The 26,355-nt window shown below is 41.7% G+C and overlaps 1 long non-coding RNA gene across 1 annotated transcript in view; it reads left to right on the top strand.

Moving 5' to 3' along the window:
- Positions 1-26,355, top strand: part of LOC117095104 — a 52,169-nt gene that overhangs the window by 5,435 nt on the left and 20,379 nt on the right. Inside the window, exon 3 of the long non-coding RNA XR_004441817.1 lies at positions 9,880-9,951. This is a non-coding gene — a long non-coding RNA (uncharacterized LOC117095104). The remainder of the gene's footprint in view (positions 1-9,879; positions 9,952-26,355) is intronic.

Raw genomic sequence — 26,355 nt, 5'->3', positions numbered from 1 at the left:
TTGAGTATGAACTCTTTGACTTACTCTGTTTCTTCATCTATAACATTGACCGGAATATTTAACCTATAGGGTTGTCGTAAAGCTTGAATTTTGTAAGAAGCCTATTGTAAATTACAGAGTGATTTTATTATGGACAGATCAAGAGGAAAATGGTTGAGTTATAAAGTCATGACTGACTTATTACTTAAACATACAAAATGAAACACACAAAAACTTGTCCTCTTCCCAGATGTTATCTTGGGGCCCGTGTGCCTACACTTTTGATGCTACCATTGTGCAAAATATTTTTAGAAGCTCTTCTCTGGACTTGCCTTCAAAACCTATAGCACATTGTTTTAAATGTCTTCACTGGTGGCAGATCTTGCCCTTTGTGGGTAGATTTCATTTTCAGGATTGGCCAAAAGTCATTTCTTCAGAGCCAAGTCCAGTAAATAAATGGCTTATCAACTAGGGTTGTGTTTTATCAGAAGTTTTATGTGACTGTAAGTAAAACTGGTTTTCTTATTTGACTTATAAACTGCCTCTACCCTGGTTTTAAAATGCAGTTCTAGAATATTTTATTCAGTGGCCACATCCCTGGCCTGACTATAGACTGAATGTCTGTGTTCTCTCATCCCCCCACCAATTCATATGTTGAAATTCTAACCCCCAGGGTGATGGTATTAGGAAGTGGGGCCTTTGAGAAGTGATTAGGTCATGAGAGCTGACCCCTCATGAATAGGATTCAGTTCCCTTTTAAAAGAGACCCCAAAGAACTGCCTTATCCTTTCCACCATGTGAGGACACAAGAAGACAGCCATCTATGAACTGGAAAGCAGCCCTTTCCAAAGGTGCATCTGCTCACATCTTGATCTTGGACATCTCAGCTTGCAGAGCTATGAGAAATAAATTTCTACTGTGTGTGTTTGTTTGAACTGGAATCTCGCTCTGTCACCCAGGCTGGAGTGCAGTGGCTCAGTCTTGGCTCACTACAACCTCTGCCTCCCGGGTTCAAGCAATTCTCCTGCCTCAGCCTCCAGAGTGGCTGGGACAACAGACGCACGCCATGAAGGCCTGCTAATTTTTGTAATTTTGGTAGAGATGCGGTTTCCCCATGTTGACTAGGCTGGTCTCAAACTCCTGAGCTCAAGTGATCCACCCGCATTTGCCTCCCAAAGTGCTGGGATGACGAGTGTGAACCACCACACCCGGCCAAATTTCTGGTTTTTACAAAGCCTAAATTTTTATTATTTATACATAAATTGTTTTTGTATAAGGGATTGAATGTCCCTTATCCAAAATGCTTGGGACTACAAATATTTAAGATTTTGGATTTTTTCAGATTTGGGAATATGCACATATACAAAATGAAGCATCTTGGGGGTAAGACCCAAGCGTAAACACAAAATTCATTTATATTTCATATATGCCTTATACACATAGCCTGAAGGTAATTTTATACAGTATTTTTAATTTGTGTATGAAACAAAATTTGTATATAAGTATTTACGTGTAGCATTTTCCATTTGTGGTGTCATGTCAGTGCTCAGAAGATTTCAGATTTTGAGACAGTTTGGATTTTGGATTTTCAGATTGGGGATGCTCCACTAGGGATACTTTCTTATAGCAGTCTGAACAAGCCAAGACGCTGGGATAAAAATAGTCATTATATGCTTGATTTCATTGAAAAATATATATATTTTTTTTTTATATATATATATTTTTTTGAGACGGAGTCTTGCTCTGTCGCTCAGGCTGGAGTGCAGTGTCATGATCTAGACTCATTGCAACCTCCGCCTCCTGAGTTCAAGCAATTCTCCTGTCTCAGCCTCCCAAGTAGCTAGGATTACAGACATGTACCACCACGCCTGGCTAATTTTTGTATTTTTAGTGGATACGGGGTTTCACCATGTTGGCCAGGCTGATCCCGAACTCCTGGCCTCAAATGATCCACCCGTCTCGTCTTCCCAAAGTGCTGAGATTACAAACGTGAGCCACCGCACCCAGCCTGAAAATATATTTCATAAAGCGATAATGTCTGTACAACATTTGAAATGAGGTGAGATTCTGTGGGATAGAATCCTAATCCCCTCACTGCCTGTAAAGAATGAATAGTTTCAATTTTGACTCTCAATTTGAAAGAAAAGTTATGCCCTGTCTCCCTTGTCCCCCTCCCCCCACACACAAACTTGCGCAAACATATACACTTCCTGTTATATATAAAAATGGATGACAAATCTCCAGTATCCAATAAAATCCATACCCCTTTTTTGGGACCTACAAAGCCCCCCATGTTCTGGTGCCCACCTCAGTGTTCAGCTTGTCTCATCTTCACCCCTGTTCCATTAAGCTGCGTTAACCTTCTTGTTGCTGTTCACACCCACCAGGCTATTCCCACCTGCGTCCACTCCCCGCACTTCTCCACCAGTCATCAGTTAATCCAGAATCACTTGCCTCCTCAGAGAAGCCTTTCCTGACCACCCAATGTATAGTAGCCTGTCTCACTGTCTCCCCCGTCACCAAGTGTTAATTCTCTGGGGGAAATGTTTTATTTACTTATTGGTTTGTTTGTTTCTTATCAACTAGGGTTGTCTCTCCCAGTTGGAAAATAATCCCACTGGAGTTTGAAGAGAGCCTGGCATGTAATAAGTGCTCAATATATATCTGTTGAGAGAATAAATGAATCAAATAACAAAAATAAAACTGTAAATTATAAGAAATTAGAAGGGAATTTAGAAAAAAAAATGTTTACATAATCTCAAGGTGGGGAGGACTTTCTTAAGTAAAAGAAGAAACCCATAGCCATTAATGGGACGATTTGGTTACGTGAACAATTAAATTCCCACTAACTAAGATACATTTTTAAATTATAGATTAGAAGAGAATATTTTAAAATAGAAAAAATATCCAGAGCTGTATGGAAAATGAACATGCTGATCACTGGTGGAGATGTGAATTGCCACACCCTTCTGGAAAGTTATCTAGCAGTGTCTACTAAAACTTAACATTCACATATATTAGACTTAGGAATTTCATTTTGTTGAATTCTAAAGATATGCAAATACTGGTGTTGGAGAGATCGTGATTATGAACGATTTTTAAATCAGAGTATTTGGAAATATACTGTTTGTTCCCAGTGCCACTATGGCCAGCTAAATCTCAGGGGCTTTCTTATCCCAGAAGGCAAGGCTGGATCTTGAGGGGCAACCAGCAATCTCTTCCATCTGTCTGTATTAACCTAGAGAGATATGGAGCAGAGATTGACACTTACTCCTTCTTCCTTAGTAACAACACCTGGATTTTTTTCAGATGCCGTGTACTCAGCCAAAAGACTACTTTTCTCAATCTCCATTGTAGCTGGATGTGACTGTGTGATCAAGTTATGACCAATGAGATATAAGTAGAAGTAGCTGGGCCAGGCACAGTGGCTCATACCTGTAATCCCAGCACTTTGGGAGGCCAAGGCAGGAGGATCACTTGCACTCAGGAGTTGGAAACTGTAGACCAGCCTGGAGAACATAGTGAGACCTTGTCTCTACACAAAATATGGTGGTGTGTGCCTGTGGTTCCAGCTACTTGGGAGGCAGAGATGGAAGGATCGCTTGAGCCCAGGAGATTGAGGCCTCAGCGAGCCATGATCATGCCATTGTACTCCAGGCTGGGTGACAAGAGCAAGACCCTGTCTCTCAAAAAAAAAAAAAAAGCTGGGTGGAACATCCGGCAAACATCTTTAAAGAAGGCTGACTCAATTAGGAGGGGCACCATTTTGTTTCTTGCCCTGCACCCTTCTTCCTGCCTGAAACAGGTAAGGTAACTACAGCTCTTGGGCCATTATGGATGACAAACTGACCTTGAAATTGGAAGCCATGTCCTATAAAAGATAACTAGAAGGAGCCCAGGTACGTTGTGACACTGGAGTGTCCTATTAGCCCTGGACTACCCACCTCCAGACTTGTTTTATATGACAGAAAAATAAACCCTTAGTGTTTAACCCATTATAATTTGACATTTTTGGTTATATGCAACTGAATCGAATACTAATTGATAATACCATGTTATAATGTTAAATATAAAAAGTAAGTTGCTCAGTAATGCCAGAAGAATATAAACTCAAGTTTGAGTGTATAGGTGATAGGCCAGTAATACAGAAAGGTGGATGAGTGACAATGTAAATAGTAGGGATGCAGAGGACATATTGAATTGGAAAGCCCCTGCAACATTAATAATATTATTACCATGTGGCCATGTGGATTGAGATCTTCCAGTTTTTCATGTTAAATTTCCCCGATGTTCTGCAAACACTACATTTTCCCAGCTGTATCTACGCTGCAGCCTATCAGTTCGTGACTTGATTTGTAGTATGGTCTAATATTTAGAAAATGGAATAAAAGGGAGAAGGATAGAAGGGAGAAAAGAAGGAGGGGTGGACCAGCACTTTGGGAGGCCGAGGTCGGTGGATTACGAGGTCAGGAGTTCGAGAGCAGCCTGGACAACGTGGTGAAACCCCATCTCTACTAAAAACACAAAAATTAGCTGGGCGTGGTGGCATATGCCTGTAATCTCAGCTGCTCGAGAGGCTGAGGCAGGAGAATCGCTTGAACTTGGGAAGCGGAGGTTGCCGTCAGCCGAGATTGTGCCATTGCACTCCAGCCTGGGTGACAGAGCGAGACTCATCTCAAAAAAGAAAAAAAAAAAAAAAGTTACTGTCTGCTGTGTGTTAAACAGGGAGTCTAATATATAAACATGTGACCTTGCCAGTTAGGAGAAAATCCAGGAAATGGTACAAATGGTACCTTGATTTTTTTTTTTTTCTCATCTCAATCTAAAACTGTGCAGTTTATTCCAGTGTGATGAGAAGAAATTGGACTGAGAATCCTTTTTTTTTAATGAGACATCCATTTTCATCCTTCGATGAAATTGACAACTTGTGACAATTCTCACTTTTTGGAACAAGTCTCCTAATTATAGAAGAAGCTAATAATGATAATATAATAAATTATAAATTATTTGACTGTTTTCAGTTTATCCAAAGGAAGTTTATCAAACTTTCTCCTCCTACTTTCTGCTCCACCCCACCCCCCGAGCCCCTGATGCACACGCTGTGCCCTCACAGCACTTATGCCTAGAGAATTATGATCCTTAAATAGCAACCAATTGTTCTTAAATAGCAGTCAGTTGTTCTAGCAGTGGATCAGTTAGATATTCCAGAATATTTCACAAAACAATAATTTTGCAGATGGAACATTATAGCTCCCTAGTCTAGCAAATGAGGGAACAAGGATACAGAGAAATTAAGTGACTTAAGATCTCACAACAAACTAGTGGAATACTTTTACATAAATATGTCTCTAGATACTCACAGAAGGTAAAAGCTACATTGAAAATTCACTCAACTCTTCTGGAAAATAGCAAATTCAATGATGCTACAAAGTCTGGCGTAATATTCTAGTGGTCAAGACACTTTGGGTAGTAAATGAGAGAAGCCAACTTCAAATCAGGCTAAGAATAAAAAGAATTTTTTTTCTTTCAAGTGGGTGGAGCTCAAGTAAGTGTAAATTCCAGGGGATAAATTGGATTCAGTCATAGTGGGATGCAAAGACTCAAAAATGTCATCAGAATCTGCCTCTTTCTCTCTCGGTGTTGCTTGCCACTGTGTTGTCTTCATTCTCAGGCAGCTTTACTCACACAGTGGCAACAATGGCTTATATCCTAATGGTTCATCAACCACAGGGCAGAGTACACTTTTCCTCAGCGGTCCAAGCAAAACTGGGACTGACTCTCACTGGCTTACTTGGATCAAGTGTCCTGCCGGAGCACAACACTGTGACTCCAGGTGGCCAAACTTGAATCTCATACCGCATCCCTACCACCAGCTCCACTAAAGAACCACATGGACAGAAGGGGAGGAGTGGTTACAAAAGGAAAAATAAATGTTTATTACCCAGAGAGGGATAATGAATGTAAGGCAAGCAAAAACAAGGAAAAAAGAGTCCATTAAAAAATTCCTATTTACACTCACATTGCACTATAAACTAATGCAATTAAGAGTCTCATTTCTTGCTTAGTGGTTAGGGATTTATATTTCTTTAAAAAAAATACTACCAACACTAAATAAGGGGATACTGTAAAAGATGACAACAAATAATATGCAATGAAAAAAACTGTGGGCTTTGAAAAGAAAAAAAAAGATGTACTGTGAGTGTGTGTTTATTATATTGTTAGCCCATAAATGAACACAAAGGCAAATGAAAAATAAAAACACTGGACATCTGCCAAACATTACATTAATCTCAGTGTTTGATGATTCCATCAATCCTGCACTGGAGAGAGCAGTCATTATGTTTTTGTGACAGCATTTGTTTATTTTGGTTTCCATATCATCTCAAATGCTGATGAGCTTGTGCTAGCTACACGTTAATAGTATTTTATTGAAAGGCATATATTTAGTTCATAAAGAGAAGTCGTCTCATACACAGCCAGTTCTTTATCATAACTAGCATTCTCTTCATTCATTTGTCCTTTCATTCATTGGTTTATATTATGTGCCAGTTAGGAACTAGGAACGAGGCTAGACTCTAAGGAGATGACTAATTTGCAGCCCCACCCTTTGAAGTCAAAGTACAGTAAAGGGAAACAGACAAGTAAAAATTCAAGTACACCATGACAAGTGATTAACACAGGGCTTGAGAAGCAGAGGAGGACTCTAACTTAGAGATCAGAGAAAGTTTCAAAGATAACTTAGGGAATGCTCTCCAGGGTGGAAAGGAGGTTAAAGGCAATTCTAGAGAAAATAACGTGCAATGACAGAGACTTAAAAGAACCCTGGGTGTTTAAGAAATGGGTTACAACTCTGGCTATGACATAGGGTGTGTACAGGGGAAGAGTCGATGTGAATGACTTTGTGTGCTAAGTTTGGACTTTGCCTTGTAATTCTAAAACTCCCTCAGCTAGAACCAGACTGACAGTAAAGAACCATCTGGATAACTTGTTAAAAATACAGATTGCTCAGACCTCACTTCTAGAAATTTTGAGTCACAGGAATCTGTGTTTTAAAAAAAAAAAAAAATTCCAGCTGGGCTCAGTGGCACGCACCGATAATCTCAGCTACTTGGGAGACTGAGTCCAGAGGATCACACGAGGTCAGGAGTTTGAAACCAACCTGAGAAATATAGCAAGACGTCATCTTAAAAAAATGAAAAATTTCCTGTGTAATTCTGGAGCATGTCCAAGTTTGAGAACCACTGTATGTAGGAAATGAACTGTCAAAGGGTCTTGGGAAAAATACTTTGGAAAGAGAGGCCAGGCACGATGGCTCACTCCTAGAATCCCAGCACTTTGGGAGGCCAAGGCGGGTGGATCACCTGAGATCAGGAGTTCGAGACCAACTTGGCCAATATGGTGAAACCCCGCCTCTACTAAAAATACAAAAATTAGCTGGACTTGGTGGTATGCACCTGTAGTCCCAGCCTTTAGGGAGGCTGAGGCAGGAGAATCACTTGAACGTGGGAGACAGAGGTTGCAGTGAGCCGAGATCATGCCATTGCACTCCAGCCTGGGCAATAGAGTGAGACTCCATCTCAGAAAAAGAGAGAGAGAGCCCTTTTTTCCAGTGGCAAATTGCTTTACAGCATGTCAAAACAGGAGACGGGGAGACCTGATAAGAGAGTGTGTGACAGAACAAATCAGAAATGGCGAGCACCTGCGCTGTAGCAGAGGCAGTGGGGCTGGAGAGGAGGCAAATGTTCAGAGGTATTTCTGAGAAATGTAATCCACAGGACTAGATGATCTGTTTGATGTGAAAAAGTGAAAAGGGGTGGCTTTTAGTTTGCAAAGGGTGCCCTTGAGAACTGAAAGTGACAGGTAAGCAGGAAGCGTGGCTACGTGTACAACAGCTGAATGTTACCTCAAGGTGGGAGACCAGGCTAGAGCTTGCCATGACAGGAGGCCAAGGCTTGAGATTTGGCTAGCCAAGAGCCAGAGGCTCAGATCCGGGAACCCTGAGGTTGCAGGCTTGCTGACTACCCTTTGCCTGGGGACACATCCCCTTTGTTGTACCTGTGGCTCCTTGCCAGTAGTCATCTCTCATAGCCCTGTAGTTAGGTTTGGTTTTTTTCTTTGTTTTGTTTTTTGAGACAGGGTCTCACTCACCCAGACTGGAATGCAGTGTCGTGATCTCGGCTCACCACAACCTCCGCCCCAGGCTCAAGAGATTCTCCTGCCTCAGCCTCCTGAGTAGCTGAGATTACAGGTGCACACACTACCACCCGGCTAATTTTTGTATTTTTAGTAGAGACGGGGTTTTACCATGTTGGCCAGGCTGGTCTCGAACTCCTTGGCCTCAGGTGATCTACCCGCCTCGGCCTCCCAAAGTGGTGAGATTACAGGTGTGAGCCACCGTGCCCAGCCCCTGTAGTTAGGTTTTATCTCTAGTCTATATAACTCCCTGAAGCCAGACTATGGTTTATCTGTATGTTCTCAGCCCCCCGCCTAGTGCTGACACATATTTGATACTCACTAATAATTTCTAGGTGAATGAATTTTATTAATTTCCTAGATAATTACAGCTGCCACAGTCTCATTATATCTGAATAGTCCTTTGGCCTCATTTTTTGTGATAATTATATACATTTGTATTTCTGTAATTCTACATACTTCCATTATTACTTTCCAAAATTCACATTTTTGTGATGAATAAGAGAGTAAGCAAAAGACATTCCTTTCTCCCAAGCATTAATTACTGCAAGATGCCTGTATAATTAGTGAAACAGGCATCTCCTACACACGCTAATTTAGATTCCACCAAAAGTGCTTGATTAGCAACAAAAAAAATTAAAAATTTTTTCAACTGAATTAATTTAAAACAAGGAATAATTTTCAATTTACTTATTCAGACAAGTTGTATGGATCCAGAGAGATTATTTTTAAATAAGGTGTTATGGGCCAGGTGCGGTGGCTCACACCTATAATCCCAGCACTTTGGGAGACTGAGGCGGGTGGATCACCTGAGGTCAGGAGTTTGAGGCCAGCCAATTTTTGCATTTTTAGTATAGACGGGGTTTCACCATGTTGGCCAGGATAGTCTCCATCTCTTGGCCTCGTGATCCACCCGCCTTGACCTCCCAAAGTGCTGGGATTATGGGCGTAAGCCACCGTGCCTGTCTTTTTTTTTTTTTTTTAGTAGGATTTTGTTCTGTCACCCAGACTGGAATGCAGTGGTGCAGTTAAAGCTCACTGCAGCCTCTAACTCCTGGGTTCAAGGGATCCTCCTGCCTCAGCCACCCCAAGTGCTGGGATTACAGGCATCAGCCACTGCACCTGGCAGCTGTTCCTAAATACAATTTCCAAGCAGATGTGAGTGTTAACTTGCTTTGGAGAACAACAACAACAACAAAAAAGCGTAGCTAAGATATTGGCAAAAACTAAGAAAACATCTTTTTTGGATTCTCATGTCTACATTTCAGCCTGTTATTTGGAATGAATTCGTACATGTGCATAATGAATTGTACCACTCTAAGCCTATTGACTCTTTGTTACTTCCCTGTGTGTGTTGATGTTCTGTTTCCTGGATATGGCTGAATTATCCTGAAAATCTATAACTTCCTGTTTCCTTGATCTCCAGGGGACTGTTTTATGCTTCTCTACTCATATACATGATGTTTATATACTAGTCTCCTGTATTGACTCCACTCCTGTTTATGACCCTCTTCCTGTATGCAATACCTGTCATACCTGATTGGCCTTGCCCACCCCCTAGTTCTGGCTTCTCTGATCTGCCTTCGTCTTTTGCTACCCCAAACCCTGTATAACATATTGTGTGCTAGGCTTAATGTGCTGATCATTTGCCTGCTTGCTCTCAGATTCATTCATTTTTGTCCTTCTCTTACTCTGTCTATATCACAGGAAGCTGATTCCTGCCAACTGCATTTCCTGGGCTCATTTAACCATGCCCTGAAGGAATTAGGACAATGAAAGGTAAGGAGATAAAGTAGGAGCACTGGTAGAATAAGAGGAGGAGCCAACATATCCTCTCCCCTTTGATTCAGACAACTTCTCCACCATCACCTTCTTCACAATGGCCACTTTTCCTCTGCAATTGCGGTTCTTCTTCCCTGGCAGTGGGTCCAGGGCTTTGTTAACTCAGCTCCTCCCCAGTCCTAGAGGTAGATGGTAGAGGCTTCCTGCTATTACTACTCTCTGGGGTTCCCCTTCTTCTCCAGTTTGGCTTTCCAGCCATTCCAACTCCTTTGTAACTAGTTCCTGGTATTAAATTCACTGAACTACCTGACTTGGGCCCTGATGTTTGAGTGGACCTCACCTGACACACTGAGGCTGACAATACTTGGCAAGTTGTTAGGCAAAGAGCAGAACAATTATAATCTTAGAAGCATTCATGTAAGTATTACAAGGCTCACATCTCCAAAATGTCCAGTGGAGACGTGAAATAATTAATGAATATGTTACTGAAAATACACAGTACGTAGTGACAGTCATTTAAAATTTTTTAAAAGCCACTTTCATTTCGTTCTTCATTCTTTAGTAATCCCCCATCAATAGAAAAACCATGGGGGAAAGGAGCAGAGTGTACAAAGAATGATGCCCACACTGAGCCCAAAATAGCTCCAAGTGGATTTGCCTGCACAAAAGAAAGATGTAATCAGCACCCAGAGTAGGTAGCAAAACACAGTCAACACTGCTGTTCCTCTCAAGACCCTTGCTGCTCTCCCTCCAGAAACATACTCCCTCTTTGCATTGATTTGATCTTCCCATGACGTGAAAGCATCAGTTATAAGTCATATAATAAGCTTAATATATATAAGAGTCCAGGGCAGTTGTCAGTGGCCTAAATGACTAAAGAGTGACCCATCTTTTGAGACAAGCTTTGAAAAATCAGACTTTTGTGCTCTGTAAAGGGTTTTGTGATTTTATGACCTTGGACAAGATCCAGTTCATCATATCTAGCTTCTAAACAAATCTTCTGGTTTTTTTGAAATGGAACAGAACTACAAGTCACAAGAGGGATTCGTTTTATTATTTAAACAAAATAAACGCATGGAAATGCATGGTTTAAGGAACCATGCATTTGCTAAGACTGCTAGAACAAAGTACCACACACTGGATGATGGCTTAATGAGAGAAACTCATTGCCCCCAGCTCTGGAGGCTAGAAGTCTGAAATCCAGGTGTCAGGAGAGTTGGTTCTTTCAGAGGACTGTGAAGGAGAATCTGTTCTACGCGACTCTCCCAGCTTCATAGCCTTCTTGTGCTTAAGAATCCAAGGCAGCACTTAGCACTATACTTGTTGGCCATTTTAAACAGCAAAATAACCACCAAAAAGAACAAAAGTGTGAAAAATATGGTACTAAATAAACAGAAAAAGAACACACATATAGTAAGAAAGCTGAAGTGGGAAGGCAGAGTGTTGCTTTGTTGTAATTCAGATGGGAATGTGTACAATCAATAACTCAATTTTCTTTCTTTTCTGCGCATGTCTGCCAATGATCACAAAAGTGCTGTGGGTATTGATTCGGGGGTTACAAATATATTTTAATGAGTAGGAGAATTTGCAGATATGAAAGCCATGAGAAATGAGTTTTGACTGTACGTCAGCCTGGCTTCTATTGCCTATAAATAAAAAAAAAAAAATTTTTTTAAAAAAAGAGGGCTTTATTTGCCTAGCAGAGTGGGTTACATTTACACTCCATATTTGTAATTCGTCATGTGAGACCTCAAAGGATGTTGGATAAGTGTGGTTAATGTCCAAGCCCTGCTGCTGATTATCTGAGTGAACTTGGTCAAAGGCACTGGTTTTCCGTGGGTCTCCTCTTACTATTCCTAAACTGATCGTCTTGGACTACTATACACACACACACACACACATAAATATACACAGATTATCATCAAACTTTTCAAATCCAATCCTCATATCCAACACTCACATTTTAAAATACTCAAAAATCAGGAAAATATATAAGAAATAGTACTCTAGACAGTGATATGATAGGACTTTTTTTTTTTTTTGAGACGGAGTCTCGCGCTGTCACCCAGGCTGGAGTGCAGTGGCCGGATCTCGGCTCACTGCAAGCTCTGCCTCCCGGGTTTACGCCATTCTCCTGCCTCAGTCTCCCGAGTAGCTGGGACTACAGGCGCCCGCCACCTCGCCTGGCTAGTTTTTTTGTATTTTTTAGTAGAGATGGGGTTTCACCGTGTTAGCCAGGATGGCCTCGATCTTCTGACCTCGTGATCCGCCCGTCCTGGCCTCCCAAAGTGCTGGGATTACAGGCTTGAGCCACCACGCCAGGCCGATAGGACTTTTTTACTGTATTTTTATACCTTTTGGTTTTTGAACTGAGAATGTATTACCTTTTTAGAAATTATTATTATTTTGAGACAGAGTCTCACTCTGTCACCCAGGCTGGAGTGCAGTGGCATAATCTTGGCTCACTGCAACCTCTGCCTCCTGGGTTCAAGCGATTCTCCTGCCTCAGCCTCCTGGGTAGTTGGGATTACAGGTGCCTGCCACCATGCCTGGGTAATTTTTGTATTTTTAGTAGGGATGGGGTTTTGTCGTGTTGACCAGGCTGGTTTCAAACTCCTGACCCCAGATAATCTGCCCACCTCAGGCTTCCAGAGTGCTGGGATTTCAGGCATGAGCCACCGTGCTCAGCCCCTTTCTAGACATTAAACTTTAAGGTGAAGAAGAAAGAGGAGGACGAGGAGGAGTCAAGAGGAGGAGGAAAAAGAAGGAGAGGGAGAAGAAAGAAAACCCCTAATAGGCATTTTGCCTTCTGTATGGTAGGGAGCAGGGATTTTAAGCTCAGGTTATTCTATGATGATTAGACAACAAGGGTGTACATACTTACATTTCTTTTTATAAATCATGTACTTAACAAATATCTTTCATGTATCTTCTTTATAAATCATGTATTTGTTAAGTACTTACTCCAGGGACAGTTGTTTGTATGTTATTCTATTTTTTTTCCTTATGCCTGTGAAGTAAGTATTAGGTTGCATCATATGAAAATGCAAATATTCAACCATTTTTGACCTGCAGAAATGTCCATTTCTTATACTCAACCCAACGTTAATGTTCCCATTTTAATAATGAAGAACCCAGGATTCACAAAAGCTGAGCAGTTGCTCAGTGGTGCCACAGTTGATAAAAGAGCTTTTGACCTGAACCCAGAGCTCCTGTTTCTACTAAATAGTGGGATGAATTTCACAGTAAATGCATAACTTTCTTTACCTATGTGTGAACTTAAATGCCACCAGGTGGCATTTCTTTAAACTTAACATAAATTAAGTCAAGATTTTCTCCCATCCACCACTTACCCTCCGTTCCCAAGAATTGTGTCTGGCAGGTGGCACAGACCTGGCTGCCTTGTTCTCCCCCACACCTTCCTTCTGCTGCTGCTGTGGCTGGCAGGCCTCTAGAACTCTGGTATCTTTCTGCCTACCTCAGCTTTGGAGGCATACATCCTGACTGCTCCTTATCTTTTCTTTTTTCTTTTCTTTTTTTTTTTTTTTGAGACGGAGTTTCACTCTTGTCGCCCAGGCTAGAGTGCATGTGCCACCATGCCCGACTAATTTTTTGTATTTTTAGTAGAGACGAGGTTTCTCCACGTTGGTCAGGCTTGTCTGAACTCCTGACCTCAGGTGATCTGCCCACCTCGGCCTCCCACAGTGCTGGGATTACAGGCGTGAGCCACGGCGCCTGGCCTCCTGACTACTCTTAAGCAGAAGGTCTACCTCAGAGACCACTTGACCACTTCCTCTGAAATCATGAAGACTGTCTTGGATTCAGACAATCATCTAGTCTCAGGAAGGAGAAAAGTCCGGCTCTGACATACTGTACACACTCCAAGCCTCGAGTCTCTTCAAGGCAGTGACTTTGAAATTTCAAAACCTTCATGTTTGACTTTGGAAAGACTCTTAAATACCTCTTTGCTTGTGGTTTCAAAGTCCATTTTAAAATGCAAAAAAAAAAAAAATTCAGAGAGCAATTCTGTTTTCTTTTGTTCCTTTCTTGAGGAAATAAAGGCAAAATAACGGTTGCCTGAATAATGAGACTGAGTGGAGGGGTAGGGATAATGGAAGAGAACAGACGGGAGAAGAGGAAAAGGGAAGTTAATGGTCAACATTCTGTCCTGCCACATTCATTGGTTGTTCTTTTCTCCAACACAGCTTTTCAAGTAGCTCTCAAGTTTGAGAATGCCCATGAAATTGTTCAGGGGAGTTGCTTAAAATACACAGACCCTGCTTTATTTGGAGAATACTCTGGACCAATGAAAACAGGCTAATCTATAAGACTATGTTAATGTCCACTTGTGATCAAGTCCAGATTGAAGTAAGAGCATACAATCCTACAAAATAGAAGGAAATATTTTAGGTGAATGAAATTGAAATTTATTTTTCAACCAAGCGTTGAATAGCAATCCGGTGCTGTTTGAATAGCAACGCCCGTTGTGACTTCGGATCCGTGGGCTTTTTGACTTGCCTGTGAAGCAGTTCTTTTAAACACAGATGGGTGCTGGGCCATTATTTAACCAAGACTCTTGGACCATAGAACTGCATCAAAACAGCATGACAGTTTAGAGGACAGTCAAGCAAAATGTACTTCTGTGCTATATCTAAATTGGAAAGGAGAGGAAGGACTCGGGAAAACAGTGTAATTAGAGGCAATTTAAGCTCCCTCGTAGGAGGAAAAGCAAAATAGTCTATATTTAAAATTGCAGTGGGAACTTGAAGTTCTAAGGTCGTAAAGGTAAGGCTCAGGGAACAAGGAGAAGGGAGGGCTAAAAGGAAGAAGGCACAGTGTGTACTCAGATACCTTAAAGAACTAGAGAAACAGTTCTGGGAGAAAAGAATAGTAACATAACATTTCTCTTAAGCAGTACAATGAGAGACATCAGGCTGGCGAGAAAAAGAATAGGAAATGTGGGGAGAGGTTTGATAAGGTAGGGAGAACTGAGATGAAAGCAGATTGAATATCTATAACAGAAAATAAAATGTGATTTTTTAGGTAGAAATATTTTTCTAGTACAACGTCTCCAGGCATGCTATTCACGTTTAATTTAGATTATACAGCTTTATTGTGCTCACTATATATTTTCCTTTTTTTCTCTCTCTCTTTTTTTTTTTAAGATGGAGTCCCGCTCTGCCACCCAGGCTGGAGTGCAGTGACACAATCTCGGCTCACTACAACCAACGCCTCCCAGGTTCAAGCAATTCTCCTGCCTCAGCCTCCTAAGTAGCTGGGACTACAGGCGCCTGCCACCACACCCGGCTAATTTTTGTAATTTTAGTAGAGATGGGGTTTCACCATATTGGTCAGACTGGTCTTGAACTCCTGACCTCAGGTGATCCACTCGCCTCAGCCTCCCAAAGTGCTGGTATTACAGACATGAGTCACCATGCACAGCCTATTTTTCTTAAACTACCTTAAAAAGTGCTACCCAATCTTTTTGGCCGTAGTTCAGAGGAGGGTAATGGAGCCTCATAGAGTCTCAGAGAATTTCCTCTCCTGAGCGCTAATTTTGCTTTCCTACATGGTCCTGCCGCACTGGGAAAATAAACATGGGTTATTTCTTCGACAAGAAACAACTCCCAAAACAACTCTAGTTGTTTAAAAGGAGGCAAAAATACCAATGTTTCAAGTTTTTCCTGTAAAACCTTTCTTCTTGCACAAATAATCTTTCATGGCTGCGTAATACTTTATACTTTTAAAAGTAATGCACTTGGCCAAGTGCAGTGGCTCATGCCTGTAATCCCAGCACTTTGGGAGACCGAAGCAGGTGGATCATCTGAGGTCAGGAGTTCGAGACCAGCCTGGCCAACATGGTGAAACCCCGTCTGTGCTAAAAATACAAAAACTTAGCTGGGTGTGGTAGTAGGCGCCCGTAATTCCAGCTACTGGGGAAGCTGAGACAGGAGAATCGCTTGAACCCAGGAGGCAGAGGTTGCAGTGAGCCGAGATCGTGCCATTTGCACTCCCACCTGAGCAAGAGAGTGAGACTCCGTCTCAAAAAAAAAAAAAAAGTAATGCACTTTCAGATGCATTACCTCATTTAAATTTCAGTACAGTCTAGCATAAAAGGCATTTTCTATACCATGTGTTTTTTACATACTGCTTTTTCCACTCTCAAAACCAATATAAGGTTAGCATAGTTAGTTTCTTGTAACCTCAATACTTCAACCTTTCACAGTTTTCTCTTTATTGTTTCCTTTGTCTTTCCTCCTGACTAGAGAGCATTTTATGCTGCTGAGCAGTTCTCTTGACTGGCAAATTGCTAGTCCGTCACTTAGTGAACTAACCAGGACTTGTAAGACCTAGCAGTCTGGGTTGAGATACATATCTGGCCTCCTATGTCATAGCCAGCTGCCCGGTCACTCACTGGTAGTGGGAGAGTCACTGTGGCCTGTTGAGGCTGTTGAAGGACATCCAGGGCTATCACCCAAAGTTTGAAAGCCAGACTAGACTTGGCTTTGAACCCTAAATTTACCATTTAATAGCTTTGTGGTGTCCTCTGTAAATGATGATAACCACTTAATGTTGTTTGTAAGTTTCTGAGTGCGGTAGAGTTCCTGCCATATAGTAGGCATTGAAGGAGTTTCATTCCTCTCCCTTGTCTCATAGAAGGAGCACTGCCCAAGAGAGGAGTCACCCACCACTTAGGAGACAAGGATAAGATATGATCTCCATAGAAATAGAGAAGTGAGACCCAGTGCACTGGCTCGTGCCTATAATCCCAGCACTTTCGGAAGCTGAGGCAGGAAGATCGCCTGAGGTCCACCTGGATACCATTATCCCAAGATGGCCCCAACAGTGCACAATGACCAGCCCAGTGAGCCCCAGAATTATGTAACAACAAACGCAGACCTTGTCAGCCAATCAACATCATCCAGACATTTTACTTTCATAATGTGGGACAGAGATAGTTTTAGTGTTTCTGTTTTAAAGGACCTACCTCCTTTCTTTTCTAAATCTCATCCCTGAGGGTCTCCTAGTTGCCTCTGTTTGTGCCAGATTCCCCACTTGGCAGTAAAACTTTTCCTTTCAGTCTCAATCTTAGGTCCTGAATAGTCTTTTTTGTTTTTTAACAGCACTTTGGAAGAATTTGTATCTTAGCCTTGGAGAAAGAGGGATGGCAGTTATTTCCCCATGGGAGAAAATATAAGAAAGCCCCTGTGAATTAGATACGATAGCTGTTGATTGTCTGCCTAAAGAAGAGAACAAAGGTGCAAGGGCTGCACGAAATGGTAGGAAGAAGTTGCTTCAGCAGCACAACCCATCTCTGTGACTGGCAGTGGATGTGCTGACTCACTGAGGATGTGCTGAGTACATACATTGGCCAAATACCACATCAGGTACCAGAGATGGGAAGGTAAGAACATGGTTCTTATCCTAAAGACTTCAAAGCCTAGTGAGAAAGGACAGATGAAATAATGTAACACATTATGATGGTGGTTCATGCTGAAATATGAGCCAAGATGAAAATCCTCTGTGGTTATCAGAAGGGGTATGGTCAGTTCTAGCTAGGGGGTAAAGAGAAGGTGTCACACAATGGGGAATACAGATGCTAATTGGGGTCTTCATGTTGAATCTAGCCAGCAGTTATGTGAAAGTGAAATGAGTTACGGAGTTTATTGAAAGCTCGGATTTGTCCTTATTCTTCTATTTTCTTTTGAGGCAGAGTCTCACTCTGTCACCCAGGCTGGAGTACAGTGGCATGATCTCGCCTCACTGCAACTTCTGCCTCCCAGGCTCAAGTGATCCTCCCATCTCAGCCTCTCAAATAGCTGGGACTACAAGCACATGCCACCATGCCTGGCTAATTTTTTTGTACTTTTTGTAGAGATGGGGTTTTGTCATGTTGCCCCGGCTGGTCTTGAACTGAGATTAAGCTCTTTGCCTGCCTCGGCCTCTCAAAGTGTTGGGATTACAGGCGTGAGCCACCGTGCCTGGCTGATCTTTTCAATTTATAAATAAATGTGTATTTCACAAATGTGTGTGTATATATGTATACATATGTGTATATATGTGTGTGAGTGTATGCATATATACGTGTGCATATGTGTCTATCGGGGATATGTATATATTAGAAATACTGGGCTTTCTTTTGTGACTATTGGTCTTGCTTCTGTAGCTTAAATGTTCAAGGTCTTGAAGCCATGCTTCTTCTGTTATACATTGTAGATATAATTGGTGATTTCCCCTGAATAAGCTGAAACTGGGGTCACCTTACTGTACAGTTATTATTATTATATATATATAATAATTATACATATATGTGCATGCACACACACACACACTCCTTTGACATTAATTTCAAAAATATCTTTCTCTCTTCTTTTTTAAGACTTCTATGTTTACTTTTCACCATGTATTTTCTTCTCCATGCTTGTCTTATAGTTTGCCAGCATCAACCAGCCTGGGACCCAGCAATGTGCACCTGGATCCCTGGAAAAGTGGAGCAAGCCCAGTATTATCATATTATATGTAGCCCCTGTTTCTATTTTCAAAACTCCATTCGATTCAGCAACTTTCAAATTGGCTTGAGCTTTAGAAAGTGCTGCTTTCTTTATTTGGAGGAGATGCTCCATGCCCAGCATTGCTCTCTTGTTAACCCTTAGGAATCTTTTCTCCTAATATTACATATGCTGAGGCCAGGTGCGGTGGCTCACGCCTGTAATCCCAGCACTTTGGGAGGCTGAGTCGGGCAGATCACGAGGTCGGGAGATCGAGACCATCCTGGCTAACATGGTGAAACCCTGTCTCTACTAAAAATACGAGAAAATTAGCTAAGCGTGGTGGCAGTCGCCTATAGTCCCAGCTACTCAGGAGGCTGAGGCAGGAGAATGGCATGAACCCGGGAGGTGGAGCTTGCAGTGAGCCAAGATCACGCCACTGCACTCCAGCCTGGGCAATAGAGCAAGACTCCATCTCAAAAAAAAAAAAAGTACATATACTGGAGCTCTCTGTTTCAACCCGCCTAAAGCTGTCTCTCCTCCAGCTGTTTCAGAGTCACACTGATCCAAGGAACAGGGATTTATTCCTCTCACATTTAACAGGAGGAAAGCTTGAAGTAGCATAACCTAATAAAGATTCCCCAACTGGGCCAAAGACTCTGTTTCGTGTGCTGTTCCAGTAAGTGCCCCTCCCCAGCTAGGAAACTAAGAGGCAGAAATTCACCTATTCATCATTGTGTATCCTCTCTTGGGTAGTGGGGCAGCTGTGGTTGAAGCTTACCTCACAACCCCTCTATTACGGAGGCCACAAAAGCACGTTGAAAACTATAATGCATTATAGTAACATAGGGTACTACTGCAATTATGTTAGAAACAGCAACCTGTTAAAGAGAAAAGGTTTTTTGCGTAGATCACACCCACCCCTCATTCCTCTGTCACCATTTATGTGAGCTACTTTGGGACTAACTTGTTCCTTGGTGTCATTAAGAGGCTACTCATGTTATCACAAAGGGGTACAAAGAAGACTTCAGCGTTTCAGGAGTATTCCTTTATTTTTAAAAAAATGTCTGGGCACCGTGACTCATGCCTGTACTTCCAGCACTTTGGGAGGCCAACGCAGGAGGAGCTCTTGAGCCCAGGAGTTTAAGACTAGACTGGGCAATACAGCAAGACTTCATCTCTACTAAAAAATTTAAAAAATAGCCAGGTGTGGTGGCCCATATCTGTAGTCTCAGCTACTTGGAAGGCTCAGGCAGGAGGATCGCTTGAGCCCAGGAGTTTGAGACCAGCCTGTGCAGGAATCCAGCCCGCAGACCCTGACCCAGTGATAGATGAGAGACATACACTGACACAGGTATTTTGCCTGTCAGTCTGGCTGAGGGGCTCTGCTATTGGTCTGGAGCATCACCTCAATAAGCTAGCAAAGTTCGCATTTATTTAGTACAGATTAAATGACAAAGGTGTCGAGTAAACACCACTAGAGGGTAATTAACATTGCTCACCCCCCAAATAGAGAGCAGTTATGCACCCGAGTTTGATCAAAGGTTGGTTTTAGGACTACATGAGTAAATAAGCTATTTAGATAAACTTCCCCACATTCCCTTATTATTTGCTTTTTTGCTATCAGCTAAAGGTAGAGAGGATTAGGCTGTCTTCAGCCAAATCTGTTACTGAAGCAATGTAAACCCCCACAGAGTTCCAAGGTTTGCTCTATTTCTTATAACTATCTTTAAAATTTTTTCCACCAGCCTGACTGAACTCCAACAAGCCTGGTCAACATAGCAAGACTTCATCTCTACAAAAAAAAATTAAGAATTAGCCAGGTGTGGTGGCCCATATCTGTAGTCTCAGCTACTCAGAAGGCTCAGGCAGGAGGATTGCCAGAGCCCAGGAGTTCAAGGCTGTGATGAGCCATGATCATACCACTGCACTCCAGCCTAGGTGACAGAGCAAGACCCTGCCTCTAAACAAAAAAAAAATATATTGTGCTGAACATTGATTAATTGTAGGAGGTACATGTATATTTTTTATTATCATCTATGCTTTTTCTCATTTATAAATGTCTCCAGATTTTTTTTTAATTCTGTGAGCAGAACTTCATAGCTACTAGGTTAGGCTAAAACATAATTAATATATAAGAAACAGGACCCAGTTCCATTGAATCCAAAGGTAAATTCTAAAGCTCCCACATTTGTCTTTTTTCTTTTAAAAATTTATTTGCTAATTTTTCTTAGCATTCCTTTCCCCCGTTTATGCTAAGAATACCCAAAGTACTTACAGCAGCATCATTTATAATAGTAAGCAATTAGGATGTTAGGCACACTATCAAATGATATTCAGAATGGTAAGTCTAATGAATGAAATTGTGTCAATAAAAATGTTAAATTTTAAGTGTGACATACAAAATTGTATATTATACTTTTTTTTTTTTTTTTTTTGAGACAGAGTCTTGGTCTGTCACCCAGGCTGGAGTGCAGTGGCACAATCTCAGCTCACTGCAACCTCCACTTCCCGAGTTCAAGTGATTCTCCTGCCTCAGCCTCCCGAGTAGCTGGGATTACAAGTGTGCACCACCACACCTGGCTAATTTTTGTATTTTTGGTAGAGACGAGGTCTCACCATGTTACCCAGGCTAGTCTCAAACTCCTGAGCACAAGCTATCCACCCACCTCAGCCTCCCAAAATGCTAGGATTACAGGCGTGAGCCATCATGCCCAGCCTAATATATAATGTTGATGGATGCCAAACTATGTGTCAAAAGTATAAAATCAAGTGGTAGAATGGTAAATGCTGAGTTAATAAGAGTGATTTTTATATAATGATGAACATTGAGGTAGGAGAGAAATACAATCAATAATACATGGGGCCTCAGTAGATGGACAGTGTTTTCTCTTTTTAAAGGGAAGCAAATATGTGATAATGTTAAGATCTGAAAAAGCTGAAAGATGGATGGATGTGTGTTCCTTTATTAGTTTCTTGCTTATGTGCGTGAACAACTTCACAGTTTTTTGAATGCCATTGTTAAAACGTCATATTCCATTGTGCTGGTCATTTGAACTTTTTCACTTATTCTGTTGAAATCTTACAGAAAACAACATGCAGAGAGAATTTTGGAAGTAGAAGGGAAGAGGACCCACGCAAAGTGGGGACTTGAGAGATACAAGTTACAGTTAGCAGAACAGGAAGCGAATATTCATATATTAAGAAAATTACAAAGAGGAACTCAAGTAAATAAGTTACCTAAAATTACAATAGAGGAACTAAAAATAATGAGACATCCATATCGGGAGGGAGGAGGGTGTAAGAGAACTAAGTTCTCATCTATCAGAATAGGAAGGAAATCCAGAGATAAAGCCTGTCTGTCTGATAAATAAAGAAGTGGCGATATGACTGTAGTATTTAGAGATAGGGAAGTAACCACCCAGAAGAATTTTTAAAACTGTAGCCGTTAAAAAGTCAGACTTGGTTCTAGGGTTTGAGTGGAAGGCAAAGGGGTGGGTTGGGGGCGGGATAGAGCAGCAAAGCTTTCTTACCTCTTACAATAAGCTCTTAAGCATTGTTGATGTTTTTGTAAATATGTGCATGTACTGCTTTCGTTAAAAAAATGTTTTTTTTTTTTTTTTTTTTTTTTTTTTTTTTTTTTTGAGATGGAGTCTCACTGTGTTGCTCCGGCTGGAGTGCAGTGGCGCCATCTCGGCTCACTGCAAGCTCCACCTCCTGGGTTCACGCCATTCTCCTGCCTCAGCCTCCCGAGTAGCTGGGACTACAGGCACACACCACCACGCCCGGCTAATTTTTTGTATTTTTAGTAGAAACGGGGTTTCACCGTGTTAGCCAGGATGGTCTCGATCTCCTGACCTCGTGATCCACCCGCCTCGGCCTCCCAAAGTGCTGGGATTACAGGCGTGAGCCACTGCGCCCGGCCAAAAAAATGTTTTTGAAGATAATACAATAGCAAAACCATCAGACCCAAGAAAATGTTCCTTTTTTCAATAATCTGACCTAGTGCCTTTTCACTTTTTTTTTTTTTTTTTTTTGAGACAGAGTTTCGCTCTTGTTGCCCAGGCTGGAGTGTAATGGCACGATCTCAGCTCACTGCAACTTCCACCTCCTGGTTCACGCCATTCTCCTGCCTCAGCCTCCGAGTAGCTGGGACTACAGGCACACACCACCACGCCCGGCTAATTTTTTGTATTTTTAGTAGAAACGGGGTTTCACCGTGTTAGCCAGGATGGTCTCGATCTCCTGACCTCGTGATCCACCCGCCTCGGCCTCCCAAGTGCTGGGATTACAGGCGTGAGCCACTGCGCCCGGCCAAAAAAATGTTTTTGAAGATAATACAATAGCAAAACCATCAGACCCAAGAAAATGTTCCTTTTTTCAATAATCTGACCTAGTGCCTTTTCACTTTTTTTTTTTTTTTTTTTTGAGACAGAGTTTCGCTCTTGTTGCCCAGGCTGGAGTGTAATGGCACGATCTCAGCTCACTGCAACTTCCACCTCCTGGGTTCAAGGGATTCTCCTGCCACAGCCTCCCAAGTAGCTGGGATTACAGGTGCCTGCCATCATGCCTGGCTAATGTTTTGTATTTTTAGTAGAGATGGGGTTTCACCATATTGTCCAGGCTGGTCTCGCGCTCCTGACCTCAGGTGATCCACCTGCCTTGGCTTCCCAAAGTGCTAGGATTACAGGTGTGAGCCACCGCACCTGAGCCACTGCACCTGGCCCTACTTACTTCCTTTTCTTTTTTTTTTTTTTTTTTTTTAGTGAAAGCAAATTTACTAAGAAAGTGGAAGAATCAAAGAAACCCTATTCACTTCTTGACCTGTGTTGTATACTTGCAATAAATTATGTATATTTTCGTCTTTTAATTGGTATCCTGGAATGATCCTTTTTATTTCTGTTTTTCTTCCTTTTATTTTTTGCCCTCTGCAAACATTTTAGAGTTGATTTTTCTATACAAAAGTTTGAAGACTATTCACTTATGGAAAGCTTGTTTCTGACAGTTAAATGAAACAAGGGAGGCTTCTACAATTCAAATTGGTTTAAAATATGCCCATGACAAATAGAGACAGAAAGTAGATTTGGGCTGAGGGAGGGGGATGAACAGTAACTGCTAATGTGTTGTCAACATTTTTTCTGGGGTGGGGGATGAAAACATTTTGGAATTAAAGAGTGGTAATGCTTACACATCTTTGTGAATATACTAAAGTCCACTAAATTGTACACTCTAAAGGAGTGGATTTTATGGCACGTGAAATATCTTAACAAAAAAATTCCTATGAAAAATATTGCAAGGGAATAAACAAAAATGATAGTCATTGTGTTATAATCAGGGGATGTTTTTTCTATTTTCTATTTCCTTAAAGTTTTGGTAATGTGAAAATAGTTTCATAATTTAATAAATATTTTATTTATTTTATTTTTGAGACAGGGTCTCACTCTGTTGCCCATGCTGGAGTACAGTGGTGCCTTCACTGCAGCCTCAACCTCCTGGGTTCAAGTGACCCTCCCACTTCAACCTTCTGAGCAGCTGGGACCACAGGTGCATGGCACCATGCCTGGCTCATTTTTTATTTCTCATAGAGACAGATTCTCACTCTGTTGTTCAGGCTGGTCTCGAACACCTGGGCTCAAGCAATTCTCCCACCTCAGCCTCCCAAAGTGCTGGGATTACAGGTGTGAGCCACTGTGACAGGCATAAGAAATATTTTAAAGTAACATAATTAGCCTGAATGTATGGTGCCATCTTCATTTGTCCAAGTTTTCCTCTTCATTCCATGACACTTTTTATTTTCTCCTGCACTCTAATGCATATAATTGTTCATACGTGAATCTGTTTTATTTATAGTTTTGGCTTTGGTGTTACTCTTTTTTAAAATACTGTTTTGAGACATGGTATCTTTTTGTCACCCAGGTGGGGGTGCAGTGGTGCAGTCATGGCTCACTGCAGCCTCTGCCTCCAGGACTCAAAGAGTCCTCCTACCTCAACCTCCCAAGTGGCTAGGACCATAGGTGTGTACCACCACACCCAGTTAATTTTTTTTTTTTTTTTTTTCATAGAGACAGGGTCTCACCATCGTTACCCAGGCTGGTCTCCAACTCCTAGGCTCAAGTGATCTACCTGCCTAAGCCTCCCAAAGTGCTGGGATTACAGGTATGAGCCACTGTGCCTAGCCTGGCATTACTCTTATAAAGGGTATACCATGGTAAGGCTATAAAAACATTTCTATGAATTTGTGAATTTTGTTCCTAGTAGTTTTATGCTTTTTTTTTTTTTAGTCTTGCTCTGTCACACAGGCTGCAGTGCAGTGGTGCGATCTCAGCTCACTGCAGCCTCCACCTCCCAGGTTCAAGTGATTCTTATTCCTCAGCCTCCTGAGTAGCAGCTGGGATTACAGGTGTGTACCACCGTGCCTTGCTAATTTTTGTATTTTTAATAGAGATGGGTTTTGCCATGTTTACCAGGCTGGTCTCGATCTCCTGGCCTCAAGAAATCCACCCACCTCAGCCTCCCAAGGTGCTGGGATTACAGACATGAGCCACCGTGCCTGACCATACTTTGCTTTTTTATTAAAAAATGTTCAAGTCCTTGATCTATCTGGAATGTAGCTTTGTATATGGCTTGAGAGGGAATTAATATGATTTGTCCTAATCAATGACCAGATGTCATAAACCAATTCATTTTATATTATATATTGATGTTATTTAAAATACTAAGTGTGTGTGTGTATACAAAGTCTCTCTCTAGGCCGGGCGCGGTGGCTCAAGCCTGTAATCCCAGCACTTTGGGAGGCCGAGACGGGCGGATCACAAGGTCAGGAGATCGAGACCATCCTGGCTAATACGGTAAAACCCCGTCTCTACTAAAGAATACAAAAAACTAGCCGGGCGATGAGGCGGGCGCCTGTAGTCCCAGCTACTTGGGAGGCGGAGGCAGGAGAATGGCGTGAACCTGGGAGGCGGAGCTTGCAGTGAGCTGAGATCCGGCCACCGCACTCCAACCTGGGCCATAGAGCCAGACTCCTCTCAAAAAAAAAAAAAAACAAAAAACAAAGTCTCTCTCTAAATTTTCTAGTCTGTTCCTTTGACTTATTGCCTATTCCTAAACCAGTACCATACTGTTAGGTTTTATGTCTAGTAGAACAAATTCCATCTTCTTGCAGTATATTTTAAAAAGCAAAAATCCCACAAATAAATAAATAAAACTTGCACCCAAATATGCTAAATGACTTGCTCATATATCATTTAGAGATACAATTCAGAGAATAATCTCAGTCTTCTGAGTTCAGTCATTTATTCGTTCTAGTTAGCAGATTTTTATTGAGCATCTACTATATAACATAGTCTGTTCCAGCTTCTAAGGATCCAGCAGTGAAGGAAACACAAAAATCTATGCCCTCATGGAGCAAACACATATTCAACATTATTATTCATTTTTAAATAGCTACATCTCTGCTAAATTTTCCAGTTTTTGAGAAATAAATTTTAGTTATTAATGGAGCATAATTAGAAGAGTTGATATCTTACACTTCATATCTCACAGCTTATTTTTCTTACACATAACATTTTTTATTTTATTTATATATTTATTTATTTTAAGACTGAGTCTTGCTCTGTTGCTCAGGCTGGAGTGCAGTGGTGCAGTCTCAGCTCAGTGAAACCTCCACCTCCTGGGTTCAAGCAATTCTCCTGCCTCAGCCTCCTGAGTAGCTGGGACTACAAGTGCACGCCACCACAGCCAGCTAATTTTTGTACGTTTAGTAGAGAAAGGGTTTCACCATGTTGTCCAGGCTAGTCTTGAACTCTTGACTTCAGATGATCCGCCTGTCTCAGCCTCCCAAAGTGCTGAGATTACAGGCGTGAGCCACCGTGCCTGGCCACATTTTTTTTTTTTTAACTCTACAGTTTCA

The sequence above is a fragment of the Trachypithecus francoisi genome, unplaced genomic scaffold (genome assembly GCF_009764315.1).
Source record: "Trachypithecus francoisi isolate TF-2019V2 unplaced genomic scaffold, Tfra_2.0 Lachesis_group13, whole genome shotgun sequence".
Lineage (NCBI taxonomy): Eukaryota > Metazoa > Chordata > Mammalia > Primates > Cercopithecidae > Trachypithecus > Trachypithecus francoisi.
Note: the sequence above shows the minus strand (reverse complement) of the source record. Positions and strands in the feature narration are given on the sequence as shown.